This window comes from Mytilus galloprovincialis, chromosome 11 (assembly GCF_965363235.1).
Source record: "Mytilus galloprovincialis chromosome 11, xbMytGall1.hap1.1, whole genome shotgun sequence".
Taxonomy (NCBI): Eukaryota; Metazoa; Mollusca; class Bivalvia; order Mytilida; family Mytilidae; genus Mytilus; species Mytilus galloprovincialis.
In genome coordinates this window covers 71982684-72001977 of record NC_134848.1, presented here as the reverse complement: position 1 = coordinate 72001977, position 19294 = coordinate 71982684, and the positions used below count along the sequence as shown (strand labels likewise).

Here is a 19294-nt window from a genome sequence, read left to right as displayed (position 1 = left end):
CTCACCCCACCCCTTGGATTCGCCACTGCGAACTTCACGTAATAATTGAAATTTGTTCAATAATTAACATATACATGTATATATATATATATATATCACAAATTTTATGCAAACCCAAATTATTTTAAACTCCAGTGTTACTTGTCTTAAGTTATCTAATTCTTATCTAAGTTTAAAAAACTTGAATGACATTTTTACGTTACTATTTGCAATTGTCATGCGCAATCATAGTTTATTGACTACCTTAAGACAAGACAGTCTGATGTTTTCATTTCGATGGTAAGTGCAGGCATACACAAAGTTTCAAAAATATCACAAATGCACAATCTATAGAACTTAAAACATAAAAAAATGAAAAAAAGACTCGAATAATTTCGATTCAAATGCACTTCAAATGTAGGCATAATCATGATATCTTTCATTATAGTTTGCCATTAAACAACGGTACATGTTTCTGTTTCTAAGCTAGTAAATATTGATTTTAACTGGAAAGTATTTGTATAGATGGTTTGAAATAAACAGAAAATGAATCATATTTATTATATAATTGCTGTTAAAAATTTATGTAAATTAATTGACACAAGCTATTTAAGGTAACATGGTTTAATACAGTCGTGTAGGAATTAGTTTCAACTCTTTCAATGGTTTTATAATTTACACGTACAACAAAAATAACGTTTCTGTTTTAATTATATTAAAGAATATATATGTATAGTTTTTGGTTCATCAAACTCAAATATAATTAAAACAGAAACGTTATTTGTGTTGTACGTGTAAATTATAAAACCATTGAAAGAGTTGAAACTAATTCCTATACACGACTGTATTAAGGTTTATGTACCCTTCTGTAGCCATTTTTGTACGAATTTTTCAAACCTCAATTGTATCAAAACTAAAGTTATAATAAATAATACAGATAGGCCATTTAGTACATGTTCCATGGGGAAATTTGATGCAAAGCATTATTTTTTACTGTTTCATTGCATTTGATAGAAAAAGAGGACTTTGTGGCAAATAAATCAAGATTTTTATAGAAAATCCACAGCCTTTAATACAGAGATTTCTGTTATAAAATTTGAAACATAAATTACTCACTTGATTTTCTATGATGTGCTAGTGTTTATTTTTTACAAAAAGTTCTAAGTAACCTGTAAATTCCAAAACACCTCGTGCTGAGTCACTAAAGTCGAGCGCACCCTAAAAGGTGTACTTGATTTTGGCCATATTTATACTTGTCTTAACCAAAAACTACATTTATAAACTTGTTTTAAGGAAATCAATGCTAGCACTGCATGCAATAATCCTATATCTATCAGTCATCAAATTGCCAAATATGAGAGTACAAGGATAAAGGCTGTGGATTTTCTATAAAAATCTTGATTTATTTGCCACAAAGTCCTCTTTTTCTATTAAATGCAATGGAACAGTAAAAAATAATGCTTTGCATCAAGTTTCCCCTTGGAAAATGTACAAAATGGCCTATCTCTATTATTCATTATATCTTTAGTTTTGATACAATTGAAGTTTGAAAAGTTCGTTCAAAAATGGCTACAGAAGGGTACATAAACCTTAATTCCTGGTACTAATGTCGCTGATACATGTTTACACATTTAACATTACATTATAAATGTCAGATTTTTTTTTTAACAAAGCTTAAAAAAATGTGAAACACTTTTGACCTAAGACATTGTACAGTTTATTAAATGTTTTATAAAATGCTTTACTGTATAATGATTTTGAACCAAAACGACGATCTGCCTTTAATGTAACTTATAATTCCGGGATATTCCACACTCCGCCGATCGGAGTCTTTCCCGTACCAGGAGGAAGATAATCATAGATATCAGGCTTATACTTTTGTTCTCCGGTCAGACACGCGTAATGAGACCCTGCTCTGCATATTGCAATAAGTTATCAAAGGTACCAGGATTATAATTTAGTCCGCCAGACGCGCGTTTCGTCTACATAAGACTCATCAGTGACGCTCATATCAAAATATTTATATAGCCAAACAAGTACAAAGTTGAAGAGCATTGAGGCACTGTCGTGTTGCTTATGAAAGTACAAACTTGATAATAGTAGATTTTTGAATGCCTATGTCGTTACGCAACCCATGGACCAAGTTTATCTATAGTTGATAAATAGTTACTTTTACAAATTGTGACTTGGATGGAAAGTTGTCTCATTGGAACTCATACAACATCTTCTTATATCTATAGCTGTTGTTTATCAAATCACATAAAAATCACACTGCCGCTAGACACTAATGTGTATAGTGTATGTACATTAATTTCAAATTAAAACTAAAAAGTTAAGATTTTCCAGAGCTGAGCTCTTTTTTTTTTAAATACAGCACACGCCGAATATGAACTTGACGGTTGATGGGTCAATTCATTCAAACCCAAACATTGCTGATTTCACATTTAGTTCCCTTTACTCCATAACATGAATTTATTTTCATAATTGTACAGTATTTTTGGATTTAAAAAAACTTTACCAAAAATCAAAAGTTCAATTCTCTTTCAGTATAACAGGGGCCGGTTGTTCAACTTGTCGTTAACTTAACGGTAGCGTTAGCCTTAAGGTAGATTCATGGTATACATACCGCCATCTTGGATTGTACAATCACAGTACAAAATCGGTCTAGTTATTTCCCTCAATCTGCAAGTTTGGAGAGAGATTTGCAATTCAATGGTTAGACTGTTTTTCTTTATAAAGAAAACTTGTTAATTAATTGTATTATTCAAAATATTTTAACAAATATCATTTATTTTTGGTTCTAAAATCATTTTTATCAAATGAGCCATTTAAGGGGAGATAACTCTTTTTGTACAAAATTTATACTGGGCTAATAGGGAAATTTTTTATTTTTACTTGTAGCAAGAAAACAAGTTCGGTGACACCATGTTTTCTTTTTATTTTCTTAAAACATATTATGAAACCTATCTTCTCACAATTTATTTCAAAATTCTATCTCATAGAATTTTTTTTATGCACACAAATGTGTTTTTTCATAAACAAACTAACCAAATTTTGGCAATTTTCAACGGCTCATAGCTTGAAAAATAGCACGGTGACCTATACTTTTTATTTAATTTTTGAAAAAAGCATAGTAAAATCTTCATTTTGGCAAATTATAAGAAAATTCTGTCTCAAAAAATATATACTTATGTGTCGTTAAATAGTTTGCTGTTGTTCAAGTTGATTTAACGGTAGCGTTAGCTAACGTGACCGATAACATATCTTATATGTAGCGGTATACCAATGTCATTTAAAGCAGACAGATGGAATACTTTACCTTTTTCAAACCTATTTGATGTTAGAACTAAATTATCTTTCATTGTTTGAGACTGATTTTACCACTTTTATCCAGCAATTGAGTGTTCTACTATACTGCAAAAATGCCATTTTTTGGCATTAAAAGTGAAATATCTTCTTTAACTCATCCGTGACCTTTATTTTTTATTGTTGTTTTCGAATAAGCTGTACATAAACTAAATAATTGTAAAATTTAAGCGATTTCTTTCTTTTAGTTCTTTTTTTATTTCGATATTACCGCTATTTCTCCTATTAGTTCAACAGAAGAAACGGACATTAACAAAAATAGACAAAATTTTATTATAACAAATGTATGCTTCTTTCGAAGGCATATTGTGAGCGTAAATGGACGGTGACCCCATTTTTTTATTTCATTTTTCTATTTAGTATAAGATGAAGTTCATTTATAGAAAAATATAGCGAAATCCTATATTAAATGAAAAATTTGATTTAGACCCGCGACAATAATTTCGAATTTGAGATTCCAATTGCTAAATTATGAAATATTTGCTTCCTTTTTCAACAAGTATCATTATAACTCTGATGCTTTTTTAACTGTTTCAGTGGTGATGTGACATTACAAAGTAAAATCACCTCATTTCCGTCATACCAGAACTATGTGACTGAGATATGGAAAATAAAGAAAGAGAGAATTTTTACAGAGGATCTACACTTATAGTAGATAACACCAATACTTCATTTGTGGATCTTTTAGAACTTCATTTATCTAGGAGCAACCTATCGTTTGAAGATTTTATAAACCAACATCAACACCAAATCTACCACTTGTGTTACAATACTAGAAAATGTTGTCAGTGTACTCCAGGTTATATTCTCCCAAACAACCGTATCCTCCACTATCCACAGTTGGAAGTACTATTTGATAATTATGCCAAGAAACCCGGTCACAGGCCGAGGAACCGCAGTGACTTTTGTTGTGCTAAAACTAAAACCAGCATCACGACAGATCTCCTCGATATAACGTTAACAAGAACTTTATTAGTGAACTTCTGTCATGATGTTTTTTGGTATAGCTGTTTGACTCTACAATCGCTTTCCCTTGAGACTTTCTTAAACCAAAATAAGCATTATATCTATCATCTTACGGAAGTAAACGTTCGATGCTGTCAATGCCCAACTGGTTTCATTTTCCCAGTGACCGATCCGTTGTTAGATCTTCAGTCATGGAAGGTTTTGTTTAACCTGCCCGAGTTACCCTGTCAACATCATCGAATGGTACCAAGTGATTTTGTTTGTACCGTGTCAGCATCACTAGGTATTGATATAAGACACCTCAGTGATCAACTATCTAAAGTTCTTTTAGAACGATGTTGTCCACTAAGAAAAACCATCGAAAAACTTATCCTCATCAGAAATAAGGTCCAAGGACATGCAATCAAGGGAAGAATATCAGATGCTGATTACGGAAGATACAAACTTGACATTACATCTGGAATAATAGAAATTGCTAAAGTGTGTCAAAATGAAGCCTTTACCAAGCACTCTCTCGCAGACGTAAGCAAACGTTCATTGGATGAAACCCTTTGTATTCAGTACCAAAATATGTTGTTGGAGCAGATCCAGATGGAAACACGACTAGAAGAGGTAATGTTGCAAATAAATTTTGAAACACAAAATGCCTTTGATGACACTTTTGTATTTGTGTATGGTGCCGATTGAACATATGGTACTGTTTCGGTGCCATTCCTTAGGTTTTTGTATAACGATGTTTTGAATTAAAGTGCAATAATATTTAAAGAACAAAAGAATATCAGCATGCTGTTCCGTGTGGTCCAAGGTATACTGTTTGTGGCTAGCACATTCGGATTGAACCTGATACTGGCTTACAAACAAACACCATTGAAGGTACATCATTTATTACATAACCGGAAACTCAGCATCATATATATATAACAGTACAAAGGGAGACAAGCAGTTCACATACATTGTTTCAACATATAACAGAGTTATCTCTCTTTCTATACTCATATACTAAAGTATACATAGCAAACACTACATCTCTTCCTTCTTTTTTTAGATTTGAAAACATCTTGACATTTTTGTTTTACAAATAAAAATTGAACTACCCTATGTCAATTTTGTTTAAACATAAAAATTCAAGTAAACAACATTGTCAATAATATGTCAACAACAAAAACATTTGTTATTAATACATGTCAACAACAACAAAAACATTTGTTATTAATACCTTTATAACATAAATCATATAACTTGTAATTGTTCATAATGGTACACATATTATTTCAAAACAAAATCGTCAAACTTTGACGGTAACTTTTTCACTCTGACTGGTCTATCTTTCATACTACAAGTTTCATCTTGACTAGAAATTAAACACTTATTTTCATCAAAATTACTAGATTCATTTAAATTCTCAAAATCATCTTTGTGACTTGAAATAATTTCAGACTCTGTATTAACTACATTTTTGTTTGCATCAGATTGTGAGCAAGATAAATCATTATTTTCTCTCTCAATAAATTTCTTTAAATGTGTCACATTTCTCCTGTATTGAACACCTTGGTCAGATTCAACCAATACACTATTACCAATTTTCTCCACCACTTTAAAAGGGGATGGAACAAAAGGTGTAGACATTTTATTTCCACGGTCTTGCCTGACTAGAACTTGATCGGAGACACGAATATCACTCTCGCACGCACCACGACGCTTATCCGCATATATTTTTCCTTTTTCCTTTTGTTCGGCGTCTCGGTCGCGTACTTCAAAATCATTAATATTATAATCAATTAACTCCGGTAACTTTGTTCTGCTTTTTCGACCAAAAAGTAATTCGGACGGACTTACTCCGGTTGTAGAATGAGCAGTACTACGGTACATAATTAAAAATTTATTCAATTCTAATTTCCAGTCGCGACCTTCGGCTTGAGCAATTTTGACACGCTTCATTATCGAACGATTTTGGCGCTCTACTTCGCCGTTAGCCTGTGGCCATAACGGAGTTGTTCTATGATGGACTATACCATGTTCGGACATAAAGTTCTTAAAATGTTGACTAACAAACTGGGGTCCATTATCGGTGTGAATTGATAACGGCAATCCATGAGTCAAGCAAAATTTTGAAATCAACGACGTAATATTTTCCGACGAAATATTCTTAGTAACAGCGACTTCAAAATAGCGGCTATAATAATCAACTAATACAAACATATAATGATTGCTCGGTAACGGTCCTAATAGATCAGCAGCTAAATGTTGCCACGGGGCAGAGGGCAACTCTGTACGCTTTAACGGTTCGGGTTTACTAGGTTGACTAACCAATTGACAACCGTAACAGCTTCGATAAAACTTCTCAATACTTTTGTCTATCCCTGGCCACCAGACTTTACTTCGTAAACGCGTTTTCATGACAACAATACCAGGGTGACCTTCATGAGCAAGCTGAAGTACCTGTTCCCGTAAACTAATAGGTATCACGATACGAGTACCCCGAAGTACTAATTGACCAATAGCGCATAGTTCACTTCGAATAGGAAGATATTCTTTGAACTCGATGCGGTGCCACTGACTGTGAACAAGACATTCTCGGACAGCCTTTAATTCAGGATCATTCTCGGAAGCTCTTTCGATTTCGCGTGTTGTCATCGCAACCGGTGTTGATTCTTGAGCTACAAATTTAACGTATTCCTAAGTTATATTTTCCCGATTGTCACGTGTTGTTCCTTCTTTGATCAAACGTGATAGCGAGTCGGCTATATTTTTCGGTCCGGGAATATACCGTACAGTATATGTATATGGTTGCATACGAAGAACCCAGCGCTCAATTCGAGCACATACTTTCGACTTTGTAGAGTAAATACACTCAAGCGGTTTATGATCCGTTAAGAGCTCGAACTGGCTTCCATAGATATAAACATGAAACCTTTCACACGCCCATACCAAGGCTAGAGCCTCCTTTTCGGTCTGCGAATATCTGCGTTCCGTATCGCTTAAACTCCTACTCGCGTAAGAAATAATGCGCATCTCACCGTTTTGTTCTTGTATGAGCACGGCTCCGAGTCCAACTGGACTAGCATCTGCGATTACCTTAGTCAGTGCCGACTTGTCATAATAACCTAAAGTTTCCGCATTGGCAAGACGACGTTTTAGCTCATCGAACGACCTTTGTTCATCTTTACCCCATGTGAACGTTGCATCTTTACGAGTAAGTGCACGCAGCGGAGCTGAAATAGTAGCTAAGTCAGAAATAAATCTAGCACTATAATTAACAAGACCTAAGAAACTACGAACTTCTGCTGAAGTTCTTGGCTCACGTGCTTCAACGACAGCTTTGACTTTAATATCTGCTGGCCCAATACCCCGACCAGACAAAACATGACCCATGAACACTACTTTGGACATATTAAATTCACATTTATCATTGTTTAAAGTAATACCTTTGTCTCTCAGTACCCTAACAACATTTTCAAGACATTTATCATGTTCAACCTGGTTACTAGCATGTACAATAATATCATCCATAATGTTATGAACACCCTCACAGCCCTGAAGGACTTGTTGCATGATATTTTGATATAATTCAGGGGCACAACTAATACCAAACATAAGGCGCTTGTACCTAAACAACCCTTTATGAGTTACAAAAGTAGTTATTTCCCTAGACTCTGGTTTTAACTCAATTTGGTGATAGGCCCAAGTTACATCAAGCTTACTAAACACTTTACTAGAGTTCATATCTTGCAATAGTTCATCTATTGTTGGAATCGGATGTCGTACTCGTTTCACAGCTGTATTAGCTTGGCGCATGTCAACACATAGTCTGATGTCATCACCTGAACGTTTTGGCACGACCACTACTGGAGAAACCCATTGACTAGGTTCATTGACATGTTCAATTATATCTAAATCTAAAAGTTCATCTAACTTCTTGCCAAGTTTATCGCGCAGATTAAACGGTACCCTCCTCATAGGCTGAATAATGGGTTCAACATCTGGGTCGATAGGTATCTGTAACTGAAATGATTTCAATTTACCAACTCCTGTAAAACATTCTGGATACTTGTCCTTAATTGTTCCAGGTTCACTAACACTGTGAACAAGCTGCAGCACACCTAACTGTTCTGCTGTATTACGACTTAACAAAGCCTGACCTTTGCCTTCAATAACAACAAATTCAATATCCTTTAAAGTTCTATTGTTACATTGTACAGTAGCTGTAAATATTCCAGCAATTTTCAATGGTTCCTCACTACCATATGCGAATAAACTCTTTGTAGACTTGGACGAAACACATTTCACACGATTATCTTTTAAATAATTCCATAAATTTATTCCCATGATGTTACATGATGCTCCAGAATCAATTATCATTTTCAAATTCACATTCCCTATATTGACAACAATATTTTCACACACAGAATTTATCTGATTTACACCGATCATGCTAAATACATATTCCTCATCATCCGTGTTATTCTGTGGTTGTTCAACAACTTGACGAATCTTTCCATGTTTTGACTTATCCTTAGTTTTACAAACTTTATCAAAATGACCAACAATTTTACACTTCCTGCATTTCTTCCCCCGAGCTGGACAGCTTGGGTCAGTCCTAATGTGACCTTCACGTCCACAACTGTAGCAAGTTGCTGTACAAGTAGACTTATTACCAGAATTAAAACTTTTGCTACCAGAATTAAAACTGTTCTTTCCATACTGTTTACCTTTTGACTGTATCATGTTGACTTGACCTTGACCTTCAATTGATTTAGCTTGTCGTTCTGAATCTTCCATAGCTTTAGCAATACTTCTAACATTTGCTAAAGTAAGTGTCCTACCTTTCTCAAGTAATTTACGTCTGAGATGGTGACTTAAACATTTATCAATAATTTGATCTCGTATTCTTTCATCAATTGCATTTTGATTGCCAAATTCACATGTATCAGCTCTCTGTCGAAGACGCGTTATATATTGTTCAATTGTCTCTGAAGAAGACTGAATCATAGATCGAAAAATTGATCGTTCATAAGGGGCATTTGAAAGTGGTGTGAAATAAGCATCTAGCGCACTCACCGCTTTCTCATATGCACCTTCTCCGGCACCTTCCGGCAATGTGAAGAAAATGTCTTGAACATTCATTCCGGCTGTGTGCAATAATAATGCATATTTTTGATCTACGTCTGTAACCCCTTTTCCTGCGGCAAATAGTTGAAACGCCCGAAGCCATCGTTTCCAACGTGCAGACAATCCTGTCGAGTCAGAAATGTCAAAGTTCTGAATACCGCTAACATCTGGTAGTAAAACTGATCCCATTTTGTAATACAACCTTTGATTATCCTCGTCGCCAATTTAAATATACTGTTTGTGGCTAGCACATTCGGATTGAACCTGATACTGGCTTACAAACAAACACCATTGAAGGTACATCATTTATTACATAACCGGAAACTCAGCATCATATATATATAACAGTACAAAGGGAGACAAGCAGTTCACATACATTGTTTCAACATATAACAGAGTTATCTCTCTTTCTATACTCATATACTAAAGTATACATAGCAAACACTACACAAGGCTCCGTGTTGAAGGCATTACCTTAACCTATAATGGTTTACTTTCATAAATTGTTACTTTGATGTAGAGTTGTCTCATTGGCACTCATACCACATCTTCCATTTATCTATATAAGAGATGTCCAAGTTTTCACAAATACATCTTATTGCAAATGGCGATTTCTTCATCAATGATAGCTACAAAATATATAAAAAAAAAAACTCAAGACTTACAAAGTTTTTTCGTTATAACATTTTATACATAGAAAGCTTACGCGATTGTCAATGTTGTGGTAACGTTTATTGTTTTTAAGTCCTCAACAGCTTTTATAAAATAAAACAACAACCTCGTACTGAGCCACTAAAGACATGTGCACTCGTGAAAGTGTTCTTGAAGGTGTTCATATATATGTATTTTTTTCTCTAACGCATAGATCTTGATATAAACACTAGACAAATTCAAAAAGGGAAAATCCATAAAACTGGCAGATACAAACATTATAAACCCACGACACAAGTGGAAACCAACTTTTCTATTCCTACTTGGTACAGGCATTTTCCAAAGAAAGTTGTGGGTTGAACCAGGTTTTATAACTAGTAGTACTCATATATGTCAGTTGATTATAGTTCCATTAAATTTACAACATGGAAGTGAGAATGATCATAGACTTATAACTGAAAATAATGTAACGTGTTTGGCTTATTAGCTAGATGTTCGTATCCGTTTTCACTAAATTATCAATCTTTAACTAACTGAAAACCTAACTTTAACTTGAGGAATATACTAAAAACTAAGAGACCAAAGTTTTAACTTTGAAACTTAATAAAGGAAAAACAATATATACACAATTAACTTTGTATCAAAAAGTAGTCTAAAAACTTTAACCTAAATTTGTCCTTTATCCTTTTTTGACTGCGAGGTCCCAACTGATTTTCTTAACAACTATCACCGTTCAAAACTATAAGAACAAGCTTCAAAACCATAGGCTCATGAGACACCTAGTTCTGAGACACCTAGTTTTTGAGACACATTGTTTCTGAGACACATTGTTTCTGAGACACCTAGTTCCTGAGAAAACTAGTTTTGAAACACCTAGTCTCCGGAGCACTGAAGTCACCAGACTATTACAAGCTACCTATTCGAGGGACTGCGACCATTTCCGAGGGAAATTACAGTTTCAGAACAACCCGGTAGTTCCTAAAAATCGTAAAAATATCTAAACCGCTTGGCTAATGCTTCAAAGCCACACGCTTTCAACTCGAACTAGGTTTACAAACTTCTCAATTCTAACTTCTTTATTTGCTGGTATTTACTTTCCGATGCTTTTCTCACAAGTAGCCAAATACAAATAAGCGAACTTGCACAATGAATCGGTGTCTTTATATTTCATCAAATAATAATCTTTTATAGTAGTTTTTGCGAAACATATATCTTATAAGGTGATTGTGTTTAAAGTAAAATTATGAAAATTTAGAATAATTGTGCTGTATATGTGTATGGTATCAATATGAGTTCAGAATGTAATGGTAATCATAAAATATACTCAGAATGTTATGGTATCCATAGAATTTACGTATGGCTTGTTGTTAAATGCGTACATTCTTTATTTATGTGTTGTTTTAATATTGTAATTGTCTGTATTTGGATCACGCCTCTATTGTTCTCTTTCCAAATAAATAATGAATTGAATTGAATTATATCCCAAGAGCGGGGACCTTGAAGAGAGCACCTTAGCAAAAAATAGTGTCTCATATTATAAACAACCAAGGGTAACAGGGTGATTTTCCATGTTGTTTTCGTTAACGCATTGTTCAAGCGGATAATTTATTATAGATCACAATTCAACAATAAACTACAAATACTATATTATACTCAAAGGCATTTTTGTCTCAATGTAAAGTTGGAAGTGAAAAAGGTCCATTGGAACCGAGAAATGGCAATTTGGAACTGAAAAATGTCAACTTGGAAGTGTGAAATGCTACTTGGAAGTACTCACTATTAATCTTTGAACTGACAAATGTCAAATTTGAATTCTGCATTGTCAGAGTAAGAAAGAAAATTTATCAACAATATAATATTTCTACCGGATTTCCGTATGTTTATCATCGTATGTATAATTCAAGTCTCGACCTATATTTTTATTTCAGAGAATCGATGATATTGCAGTACAAATACCCAAAACGATAGAAGAAGCTGTTAGCAATGCATTCAACAATAAAATACCAGACATTGTGGAACAATCTGTTCAGTTGACACTTAAAAAACTGAAGGAACCGAACTCAATTCTGACCACTGGTAATGTTTTAAACAAGTATTAACAATCATTGCTTCCTGGTATCGGGCAGCGTTTACATATTTCGCTTTTATATGCCGTTTTGCTTAATTTAACGCGAATTTAAAGTCAAACATTCGTCATTGTGTCAAAATAACATTCTTTAAACACTTACATACAGATAAAATTGTTATACAATTAGATAGATTTTTTTTACTTTCAGACCAACAGAGAAGAAAAAGAAAACTGATTGGTATGTATTCGATATAGAAAAAAACAGTGAAAATATTCTAGCAAAATTCAAATATGACATTTAAAAGATAGGGATATGCTAGATTACAAAAGATAATGTTTATGGTGTAAATCAGTCAAAGATGAATTTTTAAAATGTCTGTAAACATGTGTACAAAACCCACCCCATTTTCAAAATCGTAAAAAAAAGGCAATATCATGCATTTCATTTAATTACACGTAATACTAACATATTCGGAAGAACACATTACTTTGAAATGCTTTAACATTTGTAGTTAAGTGCATGAAATAACAATTACATATCCATTCACCCTAGATGTGACTAGGAAATTGATATATCGGTTGAAAAAAATATATGTTGGAAAAGGGACCCATTATCTGAACTGCGAATAAAATATCGTATAGCGGGTTATTGTCGAGGGGGTACAATTTGGCGATTTTCATGGAATAAGGTATATGAAATATTTTGGCGGTTAATATTTTGGCGGATTCAGAACTTTTATCAATACCTTTGCATGTGCACTTTTAAATTTGCGGAATTTATTTTGGCGGTTTTGATTTATCCGTGAAAATAACCCGCTTTACGGTAATTAACTCATGAAAAATACATTTGATACAAAGTGTATCGTATGCAACAAAATTATAATTTAATTTTTTGTACATGAAGGTGACTTAAAGAGCGTCACTGATGAGTCTTTTGTAGACGAAACGCGCGTCTGGCGTATATACAAAATTTAGTCCTGGTATCTATGATGAGTTTATTTAAATTGAAACACTGAAACCTCCGGTATAGACATACAGAGTTATACATATTTGGAAACGTACACCATTGTCTAATCCTCAGGCAAAACGAGACCAGATACGTTAACATTTTAAGCAGCAGCATCTTTTAATACTCAGAAGAATTGTATCATTAACATATGTTTAACACAAGTCTATGTACTCAACTTGTTACTAATGGACAAACTATACATGCAAAATGAAATCTTATACTATAGGACAAACCAAGTTGATTGTTGCTTGCTCAATATCAAGTATTGTTTGATGCATAAATTGGAGCCTATTAGATTTGCTATCTGTCAGTAAGCATGATTACAGCTAACATCTAAAAAACGGGATATTTAACAAAACCGTGTATTCTACTATACGCAAAAAAATATTTAAAGTAATGCCATTATGAGTGTTTAGGTATAACAAAATAACCAAATATTAATATTTTTGTTTCTTTTAGAAGATACATTTAAATTGATCAAGTGTTACTCATCAGAAGACACCTTTGTGGAAACAGATGTTATATCCATGGCCTTGACCCAGCTAGAGGATAAAGGCGTTATAGTGCTCACTGGAACTACTGGAGCAGGTAAATCACGAAACAGTCTTGAAATAATACGAAGGTTTTCGGCTGGCCATAACGGGTACTGTGGAATTAAATTAAATGGTATATGCGACTGGATTGACATTATAAATGACAATGATTGTTTAGTTGTACTTCTAGATGATATATTTGGAAGAACTAATTGTATTTTCAATGCAGAAGATGAAAAGTATTTTGACAATATACATTCGATGGTTGTCCAAGGTTTTGTGAAAGTTATATTTACAATGAGAAACACAATTCGTTCAAATCCACAGGTTTCAGATACAATTGATAGGCAACGAATATTTCAAAAGTTAAGATTTATTGATTTAAGTTCGGCTCAAATTGAAATGAAAGGAACGCAAAAGAGGGAATGTCTGCGGAAATATTGTAAACTGAACAATATAGGCATATCAGACCCTTATCAGTTATATGATGAGAAAAACAATCTAGATCCTTTGGTACCTTTCTATCTAAGCGATCAGGACATATATGAAATATCTAATATAGATATAAACCCTCTCATGGGTTATCCTGAATCATGCTTCCTTTTTACGTCTAATAGAAAATTTACCCGACTTGGCATAGGATTTTTCAAACATCCTACACAATCTCTTTGTAGTGAGATAGAAAGTCTCAGAAATGATGGGCATAATGATCACCGTAAAGCATTGGAGTACGCAATTTTAGTTTACATGGCCTTAAATGAAGATATGTTGAATCTTAAGAACATAAACATAATCAAATTTAACAGAATATATGAATTATTATATCATAAAAAAGAATTAACTGCAAAACATATGTGTCGCGGTTTAAAGGATCTGCCCAAAAGATACTTAAAGACTAATGTTGATGGTACATATTCATTCCAACACCGAAGCATATTTGAAGGGGTTTTATTATCATACAATGATATTGAAACCGATATTTTAATTCCTTTGTTACATACCGATTTCATCATGGAAATAGGTCGCCTCGAGGGATATAAACCACAACCAGGAATGGAGAATGAAATTACAATGTTATTTCATAAAGACGACTATAATTTGTTGGCACAAAAGATTATTAAGGAGTTAGGAAAGAATATTTTAACAACATCTTTTATGGAAAGACTATGCTCGTCTAAAGTTATACGAAATGCTGACGGATATTTTTTAGATGAACTATTTAAGGAATATACACTAACTAAATGTGAAATGTGCTGTAGATTAAACCATTTGAATATAGAAAAAGATGCAAAAATACTACAGGAAAAATATGTAGGAGGTATTTATATAAAATCTAAGCGAACATCAGTAACATTTCTAGTTTGTTTGTTTCAGTTTTCCATAAAATATGCAGACAATAACAATACAATTTGTCATATTCTTAAATTAATGGAACAAGATTTGCACGTTGATAAAAAGAACTACATCAACAAGACTCACGAAAAGTGTTTTACCGAAGCTATTTTACAATCCTGTGCATGCTTAGATGACACAAGACTAAACATGATATGGAAGTTTATGGAGAGGAATAAGATAAAATTAGATACCAAATCACTATTGTTATACAGATTCGGCTTGAGCAACGAACGAAGTGTTGCAGCGTTAAAGATGCTGTCGTGTAATGTTCTGACGTCTGATTTGATCATCAGTAATTGCATATTAGCAAAGGCGTTGGAGGTTGACGATACGTCTTTAGTAGAACTAATTATAAAACGAAATGGTTCAAAAATTAACGTCCCTATAGCTTTGTACAACGCGTGTGCAAGAGGGGCGGTTTCAATTGTTAAATGGATTTTCAGTAACTTTCCACATACAGAATTCAATATTGAAAAGGCGTTGATGTTGTCATGTTCAAACGGGGGGATCGAACATATGACATTCCAGTATGGATGTTTAAGTGACACTGGTGACGTAGCCTTGTACTTGTTGAACAATTTTCGAACTAAAACTAATAAGTTAGACTTGGCCATGCATATAGGATTGGAGCGTTCGAGTTTTAATGCCTGTAAAATTTTAATGGAAAACACAGATAATTATTTTCATGCAGACGCGGTATTAGAAGGTATTGCAAGAATTAAATCAGAAGAGTACACGCGATCAGATAAATGCTTTGCCTTTGTTCAGTATCTAGTAACAAAATATTCGTGCTTAAATGTAGATGTTTTATTGCAAATTGCTGAACATTTAAAGAAAAACTTTGACATGATTAGGTGGATCATGAGTAGAACAGACAATGAAATATTTTACACAGCATGGAAAAGGCATCAATGGATACACAAAGAGATATGTGCATTGCAATTGATATATGATACAGAATTCTATAAGACTTTAGATTTGACCAGATTGATACAAGAAGAAATAACTTATGGAAACAGTAATTGTATAAGATTTTTGATGGAAAAAGTAAATGTGGAGAAAGCCGAAAAAATCATAGTTAACCGAGTGTGTTCTAGTGGCGATGAAAATTTGATGCAGATAATGTTTGAAAAATTTATCAGGTTAAACATTGCAGATACGATGAAAATTGCACTTAAGCATAATAATTGGGAAGCCGTGAAGTGGTTATGTAAAAACTTTGACGCTGAAAAATTGAATGTTCAGGCTTTTATGAAAGAAGCAATAAATTGTGGTGAAATATCAGTAATAAGATACTTCACCGAGATATTTGATCGAAAGTATTTCGATTCGAATGCTATTTTAGTAGCTATTGGACAAGGAGTATCATTTATGGATATAGATGATCGCACATTTTTAATTAAATGGTATCTTCAAGACATTAAAAATATATATAGAATAAATGATATGTTGAAATTGTCTTGTATGAAAGAGAAGAAATACACTCAGGAGTTATTCAAAGTTGTTTTTCAAAATAACAAAAGCGAATTCTTACATTTAAATATAGCATTGACAACTTTGTTGACGTCACGAGACTTCGAATCTCTTAAGACTTTATTATGCAACTATGACACTGCTATTTTTGACATGCATTTCCTTATGGAACGCATTTGGGACATATTTAAAGATAGAACTTATGCTGATGACATAACAAAGTGGTTGTTACAACACTTCGATCAAATATCGTTTGATATACCGTACATTTTGAGGAAGGCATGTCGTGATGATAAGTTGGAATTTGTTCAATGGATGTGTGGTCATTATAATTTTTCGAATCTAACATTGGAATCAATATTCATATATGCATGCAAGTATAGTGCTGTCTCCGTTATTCAATGGATGTTTGAAAAAATTACATTAATTCCACTCCAAATTGACTTTAAGAAAGTTATAAAAGAAGTAATAGTTCTAAAAATATCAGTTGTTATCTTTTTCATTCAGAATTTTGAGTTAGATCGATCTGACATTGATAACATATGCAAATTATACTCGGAAGACGAGATTGATCAGCTAGAATTTCAATTATGTATTTTCGAGGCATATGGTAGTGACATGGTAGACGTTAAATCAGTTTTTGACAGTGTTTGTCGATTAAGTTCAGTACCAGAGCTGAAGTGGTTTATGAATATTGTTGATAGTGATCTCGACGTGATTTCAGGCATGAAGGAAGCACTCTGCGGAAACAATAATGAAACGTTCCTGTTTTTATATGAGTCCCTTAACGTAATTGACCCAAAAGAAGCCGATTTGATTTTTATGAAAGCTTCTTACCATGGCAATTTGAAATATGTACAACTCTTTCATAAAACATATGGAGAATCACTTAGCATATCAGCTGCAATCAAAGAGCTTTGTCAGAATACAAGTAAAACAAATAAACATTTTGATGTCTTTAAATTTCTTGTTTCGTTTTCTTCGCCGAGTATCATCAACTGCCAATCACTTTTGAATCAAGCTTGTTATTCTGCCGACATCGAAAATATTACTTGGTTGTTAAACAATTTTGATCCCGATCTATTTGAAGTAAGCTCAGCAATAAACCAGCTTTTTGACAACTACTTATTCACTGAACAAAGTTGTGGGGAAATAACACTGTTGCTCTTAAATCGATGTCACTTTACTTCATCGGATATACAAGCTGTTATGGAAACTGTATGCGGTAAAGGAATGGTTACTTTAATGAAATTTTTAGTTCTAACATTTAGTGTAGACTCTCTTGATTTCCGGAGAATTTTAAGTGTTGCGGTCAGTCCAATAAACACAGAAATATATGTATTGGCGTTTTGTCAGTGTAGGAATTCGCAAATTGATCTGCAGAATATCATCATTAGTGCTTGCAAGATAGGTGGAAATGAGGCATTAATGATCAACATTTTTTTCACGATAATGGTTGAACTAGACCAATACTTGGTTGTTGATACAATATATACTATCTTAGATATTCGATCTATACATTCAACAGATATTACTAATGAAGTTATCAAGTTTTTGTTCATGAAGGTTGACAGCAATACTGTAGATTTAACGTTAATCTTAAAAAAGAGCTATACGAGTGGACGAAATGGTTTAGTCTTATGGATTATGAAAAATATACACCATTCCTTGATTGACATACAAGAAACTTTGCATGAAATATGTAGAAAGGGAGACATTGATGGCATAAAATACTTGCTTCATACTTGTAATTACGCAAACTTTGTAAACGACTCATGTATACATAATGCATTTAGCGGTGGGTCATTCGAAATGATAAAGATGTTAATAAAAGACTTCCCTCATATAACTATAGACAAAAAAGTCGCTATGAACAATGCTTCTTCAAGTGGAGTCTTTGCAGTTGTGCAATGGCTATTTTATAAATATTCAATCTGTTCTAATAATTTACCGTTCTTTGAACCCATCTTGGATTTGAAATTAGCACGGTCGGTTTTTGATTTAAATTCTGCTATGCTGAATGCCTGTAGAAACGGCAACACTGATGTCGTTCAATGGCTGCTTCAAATATTTCCTAATAAAACGTTTGACATAAAATTAAGTCTAATTGAAACAAGTGCGAGTGGCAACGCTGATTTAGTAACATGGATGCTAGCTGTATATGATAACGATATTTTCGATATTGAAATGTCTTTAATATCTGCGTGTAAAAATGGAAAACTTACAGTCGTTCAACTCTTCATTGAAAAATTTGGGATCGATGCTTTTGATATGGAAACTATAACAACAGAGGCAAGCGCAAGTGGAAATATTGAACTTGTGAAATGGCTTCATGAACCCGTTTATAGTCGCAAATTGTATGACATATAACTTGCGATGTGACGTCATGCATAATTAACAAAAATTAGAATGTCTATTGGCTATTAAGCATAGTTATTTTGATATGTAAATAGGTTTGATTAATGCATTCGATAGGAGTAAATAGAGAAGTGTGTGTCAATTCATTCGAGCTAAAAAAATATGAAAACCGCATTTTGACGTTCAAAAGCGATGTCATAACTCAAAACAAATGAATATGCGGACGCAAGCGTACGCCTTGTTCCATGTCATTGTTGCAAGGACAGTTTTCAGAACCGAACATTTTACTTGCATTGCAGATCTTATGAATAAGAATGTGTAAAATGATAAAAATATAATTTCAAATGTTGTTCTTATTAAATATCCTTATTTTCCATGCTTCCTTTA

General features: G+C 33.4%; 1 long non-coding RNA gene across 1 annotated transcript; it reads left to right on the top strand.

The window, feature by feature from the left end:
* Window positions 1-230: 230 nt before the first annotated feature.
* On the top strand, window positions 231-18886 carry LOC143052749 (uncharacterized). Its single transcript, XR_012971223.1, has 5 exons — window positions 231-279; window positions 3883-4923; window positions 12000-12147; window positions 12348-12377; window positions 13608-18886. It is a non-coding gene; the product is annotated as an uncharacterized LOC143052749 (long non-coding RNA).
* The last annotated feature ends 408 nt before the right edge of the window (window positions 18887-19294 follow it).